This window comes from Macrotis lagotis, chromosome 1 (genome assembly GCF_037893015.1).
Source record: "Macrotis lagotis isolate mMagLag1 chromosome 1, bilby.v1.9.chrom.fasta, whole genome shotgun sequence".
NCBI classification, from domain to species: Eukaryota; Metazoa; Chordata; class Mammalia; order Peramelemorphia; family Peramelidae; genus Macrotis; species Macrotis lagotis.
This window is the reverse complement of record NC_133658.1, coordinates 826,971,298-826,985,100: the sequence shown is the minus strand read 5'-3', so window position 1 is coordinate 826,985,100 and position 13,803 is coordinate 826,971,298. Positions and strand designations below refer to the sequence as shown.

The 13,803-nt window shown below is 35.5% G+C and overlaps 1 protein-coding gene across 6 annotated transcripts in view; it reads right to left on the bottom strand.

Annotated features, from left to right (window-relative positions):
• Positions 1–13,803, bottom strand: part of FAM124A (family with sequence similarity 124 member A) — a 196,482-nt gene that overhangs the window by 49,712 nt on the left and 132,967 nt on the right. The window lies entirely within an intron of this gene.

The window sequence follows — 13,803 nt, the reverse complement described above, 5'->3', positions numbered from 1 at the left end:
ATATATATATATATATATATATATATATATATGTATGTATGTATATATAGTACTTTGAGGTTTGCTTTATCTGCATTATTTTCATTTGATCCTTAAGGCAATCTTAGGAGATAAAGGGTTATTATTAACCCCATTTTACAGATGTAGAAATTAAGGCTAAGGGAAGTTGTAATTGGACCAGTGTCATGCAGACTATAAATGATTGAGATAGGATTTGAACCAGGACTTCCTGTATATATTTCATTAATTTGTTCTATCGGCTTGGCTTCTATTTTTCTTCTTTGTTTATCTTTTCCAAATATTGCCTTCCATGAATACCCCTATTCCCCCCTCTTTAGATGTTCTTTAATTTGGGGGGGGAGGAGAAGCCTGGACCTGTGACTTCATTGTCATAGGGAATCAACATTGAAAAAAAATTTCCTCTAGATGTGGGAAAATTGGAATACCAACACACTGTTAGTGGAGTTGTTAACTAATCCAGTCATTCTGGAGAACAATTAGTAACTATGCCCAAAGGAATATAAAACTGTGCATACTCTTTGACACAGTGATGCAGTAGATGCATGAGTGCACATGTATGACCTATATCAAATTACCTGCTTCCTCATTGAGGGGAGAGAATTTGGAACTCAAAAATTTTTAAAATGAATGTTAAAATTGTTTTTGTGTGTAAATGGAAAAAAAATTGAAAAATTGAAAAAGAAAAAAGAAAAAGAAAATTCCCTTTACCAATCCAAATTAGCAACTACCCTGTATCTTGTATTCTTTTAATGTTTTTGATGTCATGGATCTCTTTGGCAACTGTACAGCCTAAAAAGATTCCTTCTTAGGAATAATATCTTCAAATAATAAGAAATACCTGGGATTACAAAAGAAATCATATGTATTAAAAGAAAGATGTATTTTTTCCCTACCTAAGTTCATGAAATATATCTGTGGACCCCAAATTAAAAATTCCTGGTTTAGAGAATTGCCTTTAGTCACTGATAAATTTAGCAAAATAACTTTCTTGAAATTATATAACCAGCTTAAGACATGGGTAGGACCTGAATTCAAGTCTTCCTGATTCCAAGACTATATCTCTAGCTATACTGTCTCTCTACATTTATATGATAGTTGAATACCAACATAAGGGTATGATCAACTCTACCTCATTTAAACAGCTCCCCAAGAATGATGACCAAGAATTGGTTAGTATGGGATTTATTGTAGGAGCAAAGATTAAAAAAAAGTTTTAGAAATGAAATAGTTGTCAGATTCAAACTATAAAACTGATAGGTATCTACTGTTAATTGTATTCAGTTGTGTCTGAATCTTTTTTACCACATTTGGGGTTTTCTAGAAATAGATACTGAAATGGTTTGAAATTTCCTTCTTTAGTTCATTTTACAAATGAGGAAACGGAGGCAAACAGGGTTAAATGACTTGCCCAGTTTTGCAAAACTAGTAAGTGTCTAAGATCAAATTTGAACTCAGGAAGATGTCTTCCTGGCCCAGCACTCTCTTCTCTGTGTCATCCTGGCTGTCTTACTACCTACTTACCATAGAGATAACTATTTCCAAGGTGCTTACATCAGTGTTTGCATAGAGTTACATTTACTCACATCAAGACCTCCTATAACATGTATGTCTTCCTCATTTCCTCATAGAAGGAAGTTAAGGCAAAATGAAGAAATAAAAGGAAGTCACTTGATCAAGGTCACAAAAGGACCTAGTTTCCTCTTCTCGGTTCTTTTCAGACAATGTCATGTCTTTATTACCTACACTATGTAAAAACTTTCAATAGACCATGAGAAAGATTTGTAGCTTCTTCTGTGTTGGAATTCTCTCAGCTAAAAGCAGATCTTGGAAAAGGTTCATATATGAGTTGACTAACACTAGGATAAATTAAATGTCTTGTCCAACAATTTAAAAGACTTGTAATGGATAATACCAGCCACATCCAGAGAAAGAATTATGGAGAATGAATGCAGACCAAACTATTTTTAATTTAAAAAATTGATTTTATATTTTACATTTTTTTACCTTCTCGTGGTTTTTTCTTTTTGTTCAAATTCTTCTTGGACAACATGATTAATATGGAAATATATTTAACATAATTATACAAGTATAACTTAGATTGTTCTCTGTCAAGGGGAAGGGAAAGGGAAGGGAAAGAGGGAGAAAAATTGAAACTCAAAACCTTACCAAAAAATGACTATTGAAGACTATCTTTATCTGTAGTTGGAAAAATCAATAAATGAATTTATTTTTTTAATGTCTTATCTAAGGTTATACAGCTAGTAAGAATCAGAGGCCAGTTCTGTAAACCCTAAATTCTGAACCCAACACTATCCACTACACAAATCTGCTTCTCTCAATTAAAAAAATATATATTTAACAGATGGTTTAAAAGGTAAGAAAACCCAACTAAAACAAATAAACATATTTATCTCAAATCTATGACATGAAGCAACAAGATCGAGATACTGAAAGGAATACTCAAACTAATAAAAATTTGATGAAAAAAGAAAAAGTAACAAGTTCAGATGAATTTGGGATCTGAATAGCTGTAACTTTCTGAAACACATGGGCTAGGTAGAAATGCATAGCTCTCTAAATCATCATTCTTCCTTTTCTAAGCCTATTTATTTATATTCTAAGACACATTGAAGTAAGTAAATGAAGTCTTTGGTGCTAAGAAGTCCATGTCAAAGAAACAAGGGAGAAAGTCACATGTTACTTAGTTTTCTCCCACCACTAAAGTAATTAAGACCGCCCTTCCTTATCCCCTTTCAAGGGACCTAAAAAATAAACATACAAAAATTTTAAAATACACAATTTCTAGCCAAGGTGGCTCTCTGAAAGAAGGTCACTAGCTATAGCATACTTTCTCCAGTAACAACCTGAAATTCATTCCAGGATAATGATTGGGAATAATAATGATCAGGAAATTCAATGAGAAACTATAGTGACTTCTCCCACCTAACAGTTAATATAGGAAAGGAGATTGTCTGTACCAACACAGGCAAACAAGCCAACAGCTTCTCAACATGATCAGAGACAGATACAAGTAACCCCAGGGAGTTCTGAAAAGCTCGTGGTGAAAAAAGTCCCAGGATGAAGACTCCCTGGGAGTGATAATGACCAGTGAGACATGGACATTCTCTGGGCCTTTAGTACTTTTCTGTCATGTGGAGAGGGCTCTGAAGATCCAATGCTTAGAATCCCTAAGATCCAGGGGGCTCTAGAAAGTAGAGATAAGAACAAGAACTAGAGGACCCAGAGGATCCATCATTGCAAAAGTACAGCAGGGGGAAAAAGAGATCTAAAAAACAGAAAAAGACCTACATGTACAAAAATATTTACAGCAGCTCTTTAAATAGTGGTTAGGATTTGAAAAACGGAGGGGATTGTCCATCAACTGGACGATGGCTGAACAAGTTATAGTATATGAATGTGATGGAAAAGTCTGGAAAGACTTGCATGAACTGATGTTGAATGAAGTGAGAAGAATCAAAAGAATATTCTATATATTGGCAGCAACATTGTGAGATGATCAGCTATGATAGATGTAGCTCTTCTCAACAGTTCAGTAATAAAGGATAATCCTGAGAGATTACATTCAGAGGAAAAAAACTAGTCTAAATGCAGAGAAAAGCATACTATGTCTTTTTAAAAATATTTTCTTTTATGTTTTTCTTTCTTTCTCATGATTCCCCCCACCCTAGTTCTAATTCCTCTTTCACAATATAGAAATATGTTAAACACAATTGTGTATGTACAACCTATATAAAGTTGTTTGATACCATGGGAAATGGAGAAGGAAAAGAAGGTGGTAGAAAAATGTGGAAATCAAAAACTTGCAAAAGGATGAATGTAGAAAACTACCTTTGAATGTAATTGAAAAAATAAATAATTTTTTTTAAAAGTACAGGAGGGAAAGGGTCTGACCTTGGAAAAATCCCACTTTAGAAACTAAAGCTGTAGAGATTATTAAACCAAAGTAAAGATCAACTAGCATCCAAAATTACTTCAAATCTAGAGATTTCTCCCAAAAGAGGGAGAGAATAGTTTTACAGAATTGTAAGCACTTAAAAACCCCCCATTATTTTCCCATAAAAATTACATGAATACTTTGAAGTATTATGCAAGAGATAAAATAGTACAAAACAAAAAAAACCATGAAATATAAACTCTGGAGGAAAAATTAGAATGATAATTAGAAGAGAACATGATGAATATTATCTAAGAGATTTCCAAAAAAGGAATAAACAAATCAATGACTCCATGAGATAGTAAGAAATATTAGGACAAAATCAAAAGCCTGAAAAAAGAAGCTGAAAATGTAAGATATTTGCTTTCAACAACAATTAACTTGAAAAACAGGTTATATAAATGAGGAATCACTGAACTTCCTATACATTGTTTTTTTCTAAAAACTGAATATTATATTTCAAAAATCATAAGTGAACATTGTCCATTAAGATATATTAGAACCAGAAGACAGAGTAAAGATAGAAAGAATCCATCAATAACACCCTTAAAGAAAAATTACAGCAATGTCATGGCCCAAATCCAGAGCTCCCACATCAAAGGAAAAAAAACCCTGTTAAGTTTCCAGATAAAAACCATTTAAGTACCAAGGAACCAGAGCTAAGATCAGAGAAGACTTGGCAGCTTCTACAACAAATGAGAGGAAATCTTGGAATAAAATATTCCAAAAGTCAAAAGAGATAGTCTTACAACAAATAATAACTTACTCAGCAAGGCTGACCAATTATACAGGGTGGGGAATGGACCTTTAATAAAATAGAGAACTTTCAAGCATTCCAGATGGGGGGAAACCAAGCAGAATTAAAACACAAATACAAGAGCCAAGAGAAACCCAGAAAGGGAAATTTATTTGAGCAATTGAAAAAAGCCATATGATGTTGTAGTGTTAATATCCTAATGGGAGAGAAGAAACAAGTGTCTGTTCAGAACCTTAATCTCGTCCAAGTGTACTGATGGAATTAAATAAGGAAAACATTTGAAGGGAGGGAAATGTTGATTTTATCATGATGGTTTTAAAAGGGTAAAAAGGAGGAAGGAAAAGAAATGAAAAAAAGAATACTGAAAGGAGGGGAAAGAAGATGGAACTTGCTATTTCTCATAATTAGGGTGAGTGAAAACTGTACATGGAGGAAGGAATCAGGTGAGTGGGTAGCAGATGATACCCTTATCTAAATTATGCTCTTATCACTCTTATTTGAAACAATAAAAAGAAGGTCAAACACACATATACACACACACACACACAAACCCCACACACATATATACATACATACATACATACATACATACATACATACACAGGGTTTTCTGTAGAAATAAATCTATCTCAAGAATGAAATCAGTGGAAGTAGAAGTAGAAGTAAGAGAAAATGATGTTCTGTGGTAGTATAATAACCAAGAAGGAATAGACACAAGCAAAACAGACTTCCTGGTCCTGAAATAGGGTAAAGAGAGAGGGGAAAAAAGAACTAGGATCTATGGGAACACCTTGGATGTTCTCTTAGATACTTGAGGAATGGATAAATAAATTGTAGGATGTGAATGTAATGGAATATTACTGTACCATAAGAAAATGACAAAAGAGATGATCTTTGGGTGATATGAACTGAAGCAGTATGAAGCTAGCACAACCAGGATGATAATTTATATAAGAACAATAATATTTTAGGTTTTTTGCAAGGCAAACGGGGTTAAGTGGCTTGCCCAAGGCCACACATCTAGGCAATTATTAAGTGTCTGAGACCGAATTTGAACCGAGGTACTCCTGACTCCAGGGCTGGTGCTTTATCCACTGTGCCACCTAGCCACCTGAACAATAATATTTTAAAGAAAAAACCGTTAAAGACTTAAGAACTAAGATCAATGCAACAATTTCTTTAGAAGACCAATAACAGAGTATATTATCCATCTCCTCACTTAGAGATGAGGGGCTCAAGTACAGAAAGAGATATATTTTTGTGCATAGCCACTATGCAGTTTTGTTTTCCTTGCCTTAGTTATTGCTAGATTTTTTCTTTCTCTATGTTTTTAAGTGGGAAGATATAGTTGGGGATTGAAGTGGTTTAGCAATAGCGACGTCACAAAAACAACCATTGAAATATTTTTAAAAACACATAAAAGAGTACATTAGGGAGTTCAGAAAGGAAACAGAGAAGCAGAACAGTTTTGAAAGTAATAGGGAATTTGTTTTACATATATATGTATTTATATATGTATATTTGCACATATATTTCAAAGCAAATGGTATGAAATAAAGATTCATGATTTTATAAACAATCTTCTCTTTGTTTTCTGCCAAGTGTTTGGACATGCTCTTTTAGGTATTTAAATTAAAATAAAAAATAAAATGATAATAAAAAGAAAAATATGCACTTGAAAGATAGAAATTATTGCATGAACAAATACCAACTACCTGAAACTCAGTAGTGCTAATTCATATAATTAGCTTTGTTACTTGTATATTTTCCATAGGTCTCGGTAACAAAGTAGATAGAGTACCAAGCTTAGAGACAGGAAGATTCATCTTCCTGATTTCAAATCTATCTTCAGATACTTGCAAATCACTCCAGTATCATTGCCAAGAAAACCCCAAATAAGTCATGAAGAGCCGGACACAACTGAAAGGATTGAACGATAACAACAACTGTAGATCTACTGAACATAAAGCTGTCTAGCCATGTTTTCCAAAAGGATTAGCAGAAAAATGCTCACTGTGGCTATCATCCAATTCACTAGCTCTTACGTCTGTGAAGATTCTGGTCCCATGCATAACTATATTAGGAAGAGTTGATTTTCAACAGAAAAATAAACTCATTGTACCCTAGGGCAAAATCATGGGTGCAAGGTCTAGGATCCCAGGGTGGAGAACAGAGAGGAGGCTGAGGCAAATACATGTTTATTTGATGTGCTGTGTAGAGTCAAAGATTAAAGTCCAGATTTGTGGTGAATTTTTGATTTTTTCATGTTCAAATACCCAACTTCAGGGAAATGATGAGCAATCTTCCAGCAGAGCTATTGGTTTTATGTTCATCTCTCCAGGCGAGGCACAAGGGAACCATTGGTGAGCCATATACTTGTCTGCAGTCCACTCTTATTCTTGGTGCTATGAAATGTTTGGGAATAAAAGAGGTGAAGCCTCTATGTCAATGCTCTGCCAGTTTATTTTTTTAAGTAGGTTAGGGGCATGATTGCTAGGTCATTTGGCCCAAATCTAAGTTTATTGCCTAGCTTGGTTACAGTCAGAGCATCTTCTTTCAAAACAATGAAATGAGGTCCTTTTAGTCCTGAAAGAACGTATCTCTGGAGTTGACTGTTTAAATTGATTTAACCTTGCAACACTAAAACTTTCGGGAATATTTCATCAAAACAATACTGCTACTTGTTTCAAGATCCGTAGATTTTTAATTCAGTTAACTTTGTTTCATAAGGGATGTATTAAGCAAAAAAGAACTAATTTGAATTTTAAAAGGTTTTCGGACAGATTAAGTGAATTTTACCCAAGAGATATCATTTAACTCAGAGACAACTTATCTTTGCTGTTGTTGTATATTGTTTCAATCCTTTTCAAAGACTCTTCATGACTTCATTTAGGAAATTCTTGGCAAAGATACTGGAATGATTTGTCATTTCTTCTCCAACTCATTTTACAGATGAGGAAAATGAGGTAGACAGAATTAAGTGACTTGTTCAGAGTCACACAGCTAATATCTGAAGCTGCGTTTGAACTCAGGTCCTCCTGATTCCAGGCCCAGTGCTTTATCTACTGTACTACCTATCTACTCAGATGTCTCATCAGGGTTATACTAAACTTTGTGCCTAGTTATGTTAAGAATATTCATATAAATTATAAGGGACAATCTTGTTGCCAAAGAAAAGTTGAGACAACACTTCTTCCCTACCCCTTTTTGTAGGAGTGAAAGAATACAGAAATGGAATAACACATATACTGCCAGTTTTGATTGAGATGTTAATTGGTTTTGCTGAACAGCTTTAAAAAATTTCTTTCTTACATTTCTTTGAAAGTATAATGACTCACTGATTGGTAGATGGTGGGATGGAGGATAGATGCAAATGAGGATGATTTAACAACAAAGGATAGCAGTAAAAATCAAATTAAAAAATATAGACTGAGATGGGTAGACTAAATTGATCATTGGATCTTCAGTCCTAACATCTACAGAAAAATTTTTCATTCTTTGTCATAATCAGAGCAATGTTGCCATATGGCTCAGAACTACAGAGACTCAGGGATGTTACCTTTGGAAAAGGTCCTCTAGGAGACCTTAGCATAACATGGTGGTAATTACCCTGGACTTGGAGTCAAAAGACCTTAGTTTGACTATTAATTTTAGGGAACTTACAGTCAATTTGCCTAGGGCAAAGTCACTTAACTTCTCTGGGACTCAATTTTCTCATCTGTAAAATGGGAAGGTAGATAACCTCCAAGGTCTTCTTTCTTGCTGTAAATATATGACTCTTGGACAGCTAAGTTTTCATCCCAACTCTTATATTAGAATCTCAGTATTTATTTATTTATTTATTAAAACATACTTGAGATAAGAAATCCAAAATAAAATAGTATCAGCCCTCAAGGAGCTCACAGTCTGTGGAGGAGATAACATGTACATATATGAATATCTACAAAATAAATGCATGGCAATTGGGGGAAGCAGGAGGTACTAGAGGCTAGAGAGAGATTAGTGAATGCTTAATGTAAAAGACGGTGTTTGAATTGTTTTGAAAAAAAAACCATAAGGAGACTTGTGGCCAAGATGGTGGAGAGAAGACAGGCACAGTTCTAAAGTCTCCTGATCTTTCCCCATCTATCGTATGAAAAAAACCTCTTAACAGAAATCCAACCCACAAAACCTAGAAAGAAAAGCCAGGAGAAAGAACATCTACCTCAGGATTTGTCTCCTGCAGCATCTTTGGCCAAATTCAGGCTGGTGAGTCTGGGCTCAGAGGACAGTTCAGCCCCGGATCAGCCAGATTAGCAGCTGAAGTGGAGCTGGGAGTCTGAGGGCCCAAGAGCCCGACCTACTGGATCAGCGGTGGGGCTAGATGGCAGGGGCTTGAGTCAACTAGGGAGCAGAAGCACTGGTGTTGGTGCTGTCCCTCTGGAGCTTGCTGACAGGGCTGGGGGGAGAGTTCCAGTGCAGGAGAGCTGCAGACACCATCCCTGGGCTCCTCGGGTCTGAGGAAATCTGAGTCCTCACCTCCATTGCCTCTGAGACCTCTTCCCAGAACAAACAATTGCAGAATAATTCTGCCTCAGGCCCAGGTGTGTGAGCAGAAGAATCAGCCCAGCTGACAATCTGGAGAGGAATGACCTCAGGCTAGAGTAAAGCCCACCATTGATTGAAGGCAAAAGAATTCAATAGCTCCAACTCCTCCCTTCAAGCAAAGGGAGAAGGCCTCAATCAAGGTCACAGACACTCCAGAGAAGGCAATCAGCACCTCCTACTGGCCAGCCAGAGAAATTGCATTCAGTGAGTAAAGCCTTTAGCGAACCCAAGCCCCTGTGAACCAGCCCCTCCCCAACTCAAGGTCTTATCAAAATGAAGAAGGGTCAGCGGAAAGGTGGATCCATAGAAAAATTCTTGGAAGGGAAAGACCCTAACTCAGAAAGACCTGGAACCTTTGAGGAGAATACAAACTGGTCTTCAGCACAGAAAGACTTCCTTGAAGAAATAAGGAAGGAGCTTAAAAATCAACTGGAAAATTTGGGAGAGACAATTAATACCTTGCAACAAGAAAACAAATCCTTAGAAAACACAATTGGACAGATACAAAAGGAGAATAAATCTCTCAGATCCTCAATTGGGCAAATGCAAAAAGAAAATAATTCTCTCAAAACCTCAATTGGTCAAATGGAAGGCTCTTTCAAAAGTAGAATTGACCAATTGGAAAAGGAGTTGCAAAAGGTTAATGAAGAAAACTCCTCCCTAAAAAAAAATGGAGTCTGCAGAAACTAATGACTCCATGAGAGAGCAAGAGCTAGTTAAACAAAATCAAAAAATAGAAAAAATAGAAGAAAATGTAAACTACCTCATCAACAAAACCACTGACCTTGAGAATAGGTCGAGGAGGGGCAACCTGAGAATTATAGGACTTCCTGAAAACACTTAAGAGAAAAAAAAAAGCCTCGACTTAATATTACAGGATCTAGTGATGGAAAAATGCCCTGATACCATGGAGCCAGAGGGCAAAGTAGTTATTGAAAGAATACATCGATCCCCTCCAGAAAAAACATCCTAAAATGAAAACAGCAAGGAATGTTGTGGCCAAACTCCAGAACTATCAGATAAAAAAGAAAATCCTACAAGCAGCCAGAAAGAAACAATTTAAATATCAAGCAGCCACAGTAAGGATCATGTAGGACCTGGTTGCATCAACATTAAGGGACGGAAGGGCCTGGAACAAGATATTTTGAAGAGCAAGGGAGCTTGGAATGCAGCCAACAATCTACTATCCCACAAAGCTGAGCCTTCTCTTCAAGGGAAAAAAGAGGGACATTTAAAAAAATGGAAGATTTCCAAAAATTCCTGATGAAAAGACCAGAGCTAAATAGAAAATTTGGACATCAAACAGGAGGTTCAAGAGACACATGAAAAGGTTAAAAAAAGGGGGGGATGATAAAAGAAAAAACCTACTATCCAGTAAGTTGAAACTGGCTATATCCCAGCATGGGGAAAAAGATTCTCATAAATCCTGAGAATTGTAACTCTAACAGAGAGAATATACCTAGCCAGAAATGATGGACATTCATGATCTATCCATGAGACTGCTATCTAATGGGATGTAACTGGCTTTAACCCCACTTGGGAGAAAGACTCTAATAACTCTCAAGAATTTTAACTCTATTAGAATGTACTTAACTAGAAGTGACAGATACTCAGAATTTTCTATGACTCAGATAGAATGATCTAAAAAAACCCACTACCTCCTTAAAAAGGGGGACAGGAAAGAGACAGGAGGAGGGAGGGGATTAAATGGGGTAAATTTCATTACACTAAGAGGTACAAAATACCTGTGGTAATAGAGGGGAAGAAGGGAGCAGATAAGAAACACCTGAATCTTTTTCTCCTCAGACTTGGCTTAAAGTCAACCTACACATACTCAGTTAACTTATAAAGCATCTAACCTTTCAAGGATTAAAAGGGGAAAAAGGGAGGGGGGAATGGAGAAAGGGGAGGGGAGTGGGGAAAAAAGGGGAATCAACAAAAGGAAGGGAAAAGGGAAAAAGGGAAAGGGGAAAGAAAGGGGAGGGGTGATATAGGAGGGCAAACACACTGAAGGGGGTGATACTCAGAAACAAAATACTGGGGAATATGGATAAAGGCGGGGAAGGGGGGAAATACAAACAAAGGGAAGATAGCACAGAGGGCGATACAGAATAACTTTGAATGTGAATGGGATGAACTCTCCCTTGAAATGTAAGTGAATAGCAGAGTGGATTAAAAACCAGAATCCTACAATATGCTGCTTACAAGAAACTCATTTGAAGCAGAGATACATATAGAATGAGGGTAAAAGTTTGGAGCAAAATATATTTTGCTTCAGCTGAAGCAAAAAAAGCGGTGGTAGCAATCCTTATCTCAGACAAAGCAACAAAAAAATAGATAGCATTAAAAGAGATAAGGAAGGAAACTTTATCCTCCTAAAATGTACCATGGACAATAAAGTTATTTCAATACTGAATATATATGCACCCAGTGGGATAGCATCCAAATTCTTAGAGGAGAAGCTGAAAGAACTACAGGAAGATATAGACAGCAAAACTCTACTAGTGGGAGACCTCAACCTCCCACTCTCAGATCTAGATAGAGTCATAAAATAAACAAGAAAGAAGTTAAGGAGGTAAATAGATTATTAGAAAAATTAAATGGGGTAGACTTATGGAGGAAACTGAATGGGGATAGAAAGGAATACACCTTTTTCTCTTCAGTACATGGAACTTATACAAATATTGACCATGTACTAGGACATAAAAACCTAATGATCAACTGCAGAAAGGCAGAAATAGTGAATACATCTTTCTCAGATCACAATGCAATAAAAGCCATATGCAATACTGGGCCAAGGAGATATAGACCCAGAACAAATTGGAGACTGAATAACCTCATTTTAAAAAATGAATGGACCAAAAAACAAATTATAGAAAGAATTAACTATTTTATCCTAGATAATGACAATAATGAAACAACATACCAAAACCTATGGGATTCATTCAAAGTGACTCTCAGGGGATATATTATAGCTTTAAATGCTTACATGAATAAATTGGAGAAAGAGAAAATCAATGAACTAAGCATGCAGCTAAAAAAATTAGAGAAAGAAGAAATCAAAAATCCCCAATTAAATACCAAATTAGAAATTCAAAAATCGAAAGCAAAAAAACTATTGAATTAATAAATAAAAACAAAAGTTGGTATTATGAAAAACCAATAAAAATTGATAAACCTCTGGTCAATTTGATTAAAAAAAAGAAAGAAGAAAACCAAATTGCTAGTATCATAAATGAAAAAGGTGAACTCACCACCAATGAGGAGGAAATTAAAGTAATAATTTGAAATTATTTTGCCCAACTCTATGCCAATAAATTTGATAATCTAAGTGAAATGGATGAATATTTACAAAAATATAAGTTGCCCAGGTTAAATGAAGAAGAGATTAAATACCTAAACAACCCTATCTCAGAAAAAGAAATTCAACAAGCCAGCATTGAACTCCCTAAGTAAAAATCTCCAGGGCCTGATGGATAGCATTTGGTTCCAATTCTATATAAACTCTTTGGAAAAATAGGGAAAGATGGAACTCTACCTAACTCTTTCTATGAAACCAATATGGTGCTGTTACCTAAACCAGGAAGAGTTAAAACAGAGAAAGAAAATTATAGACCTATCTCCCTGATGAATATAGATGCAAAAATCTTAAATAAAATCTTAGCAAAACGATTACAACAAGTTATCACTAGGATAATACATTATGATCAAATAGGATTTATTCCAGGAATGTAGGGTTGGTTCAACATTAGGAAAACTGTTAGTATACTCAATTATATCAACAACAAACCTATCAGAAATTATATGATCATATCAATAGATGCCGAAAAAGCTTTTGACAAAATACAGCATCCATTCCTACTAAAAACACTAGAGACTGTAGGAATAAATGGACTGTTCCTTAGAATAATTAGCAGTATCTATCTGAAACCATCAACAAGCATTATATTCAATGGGGAGAGGCTAGAGGCATTCCCAATAAGATCAGGGGTGAAACAAGGGTGCCCATTATCACCACTACTATTCAATATTGTATTAGAAATGTTAGCTTCAGCAATTAGAGAAGAAAAAGAAATGGAAGGAATTAGAATTGGGAAAGAAGAGACAAAACTCTCACTCTTTGCAGATGACATGATGGTCTACCTAGAGAATCCCAAGAAATCATCCAAAAAACTACTGGAAACAATTAGCAATTTTAGCAAAGTTGCAGGATATAAAATAAATCCTCATAAATCCTCATGTTTTCTATATATATCTAGCAAGAAACAGCAGGAAGAGCTAGAAAGAGAAATCCCATTCAAAGTAACCTCAGACAGTGTAAAATATTTGGGAGTCTATTTGCCAAGACAGACTCAGAATCTTTTTGAAAACAATTATAAAACACTTCTCACACAAATTAAATCAGATTTAAATAACTGGGCAAATATCAACTGCTCATGGATAGGTAGAGCTAATATAATAAAAATGACAATTCTACCAAAAC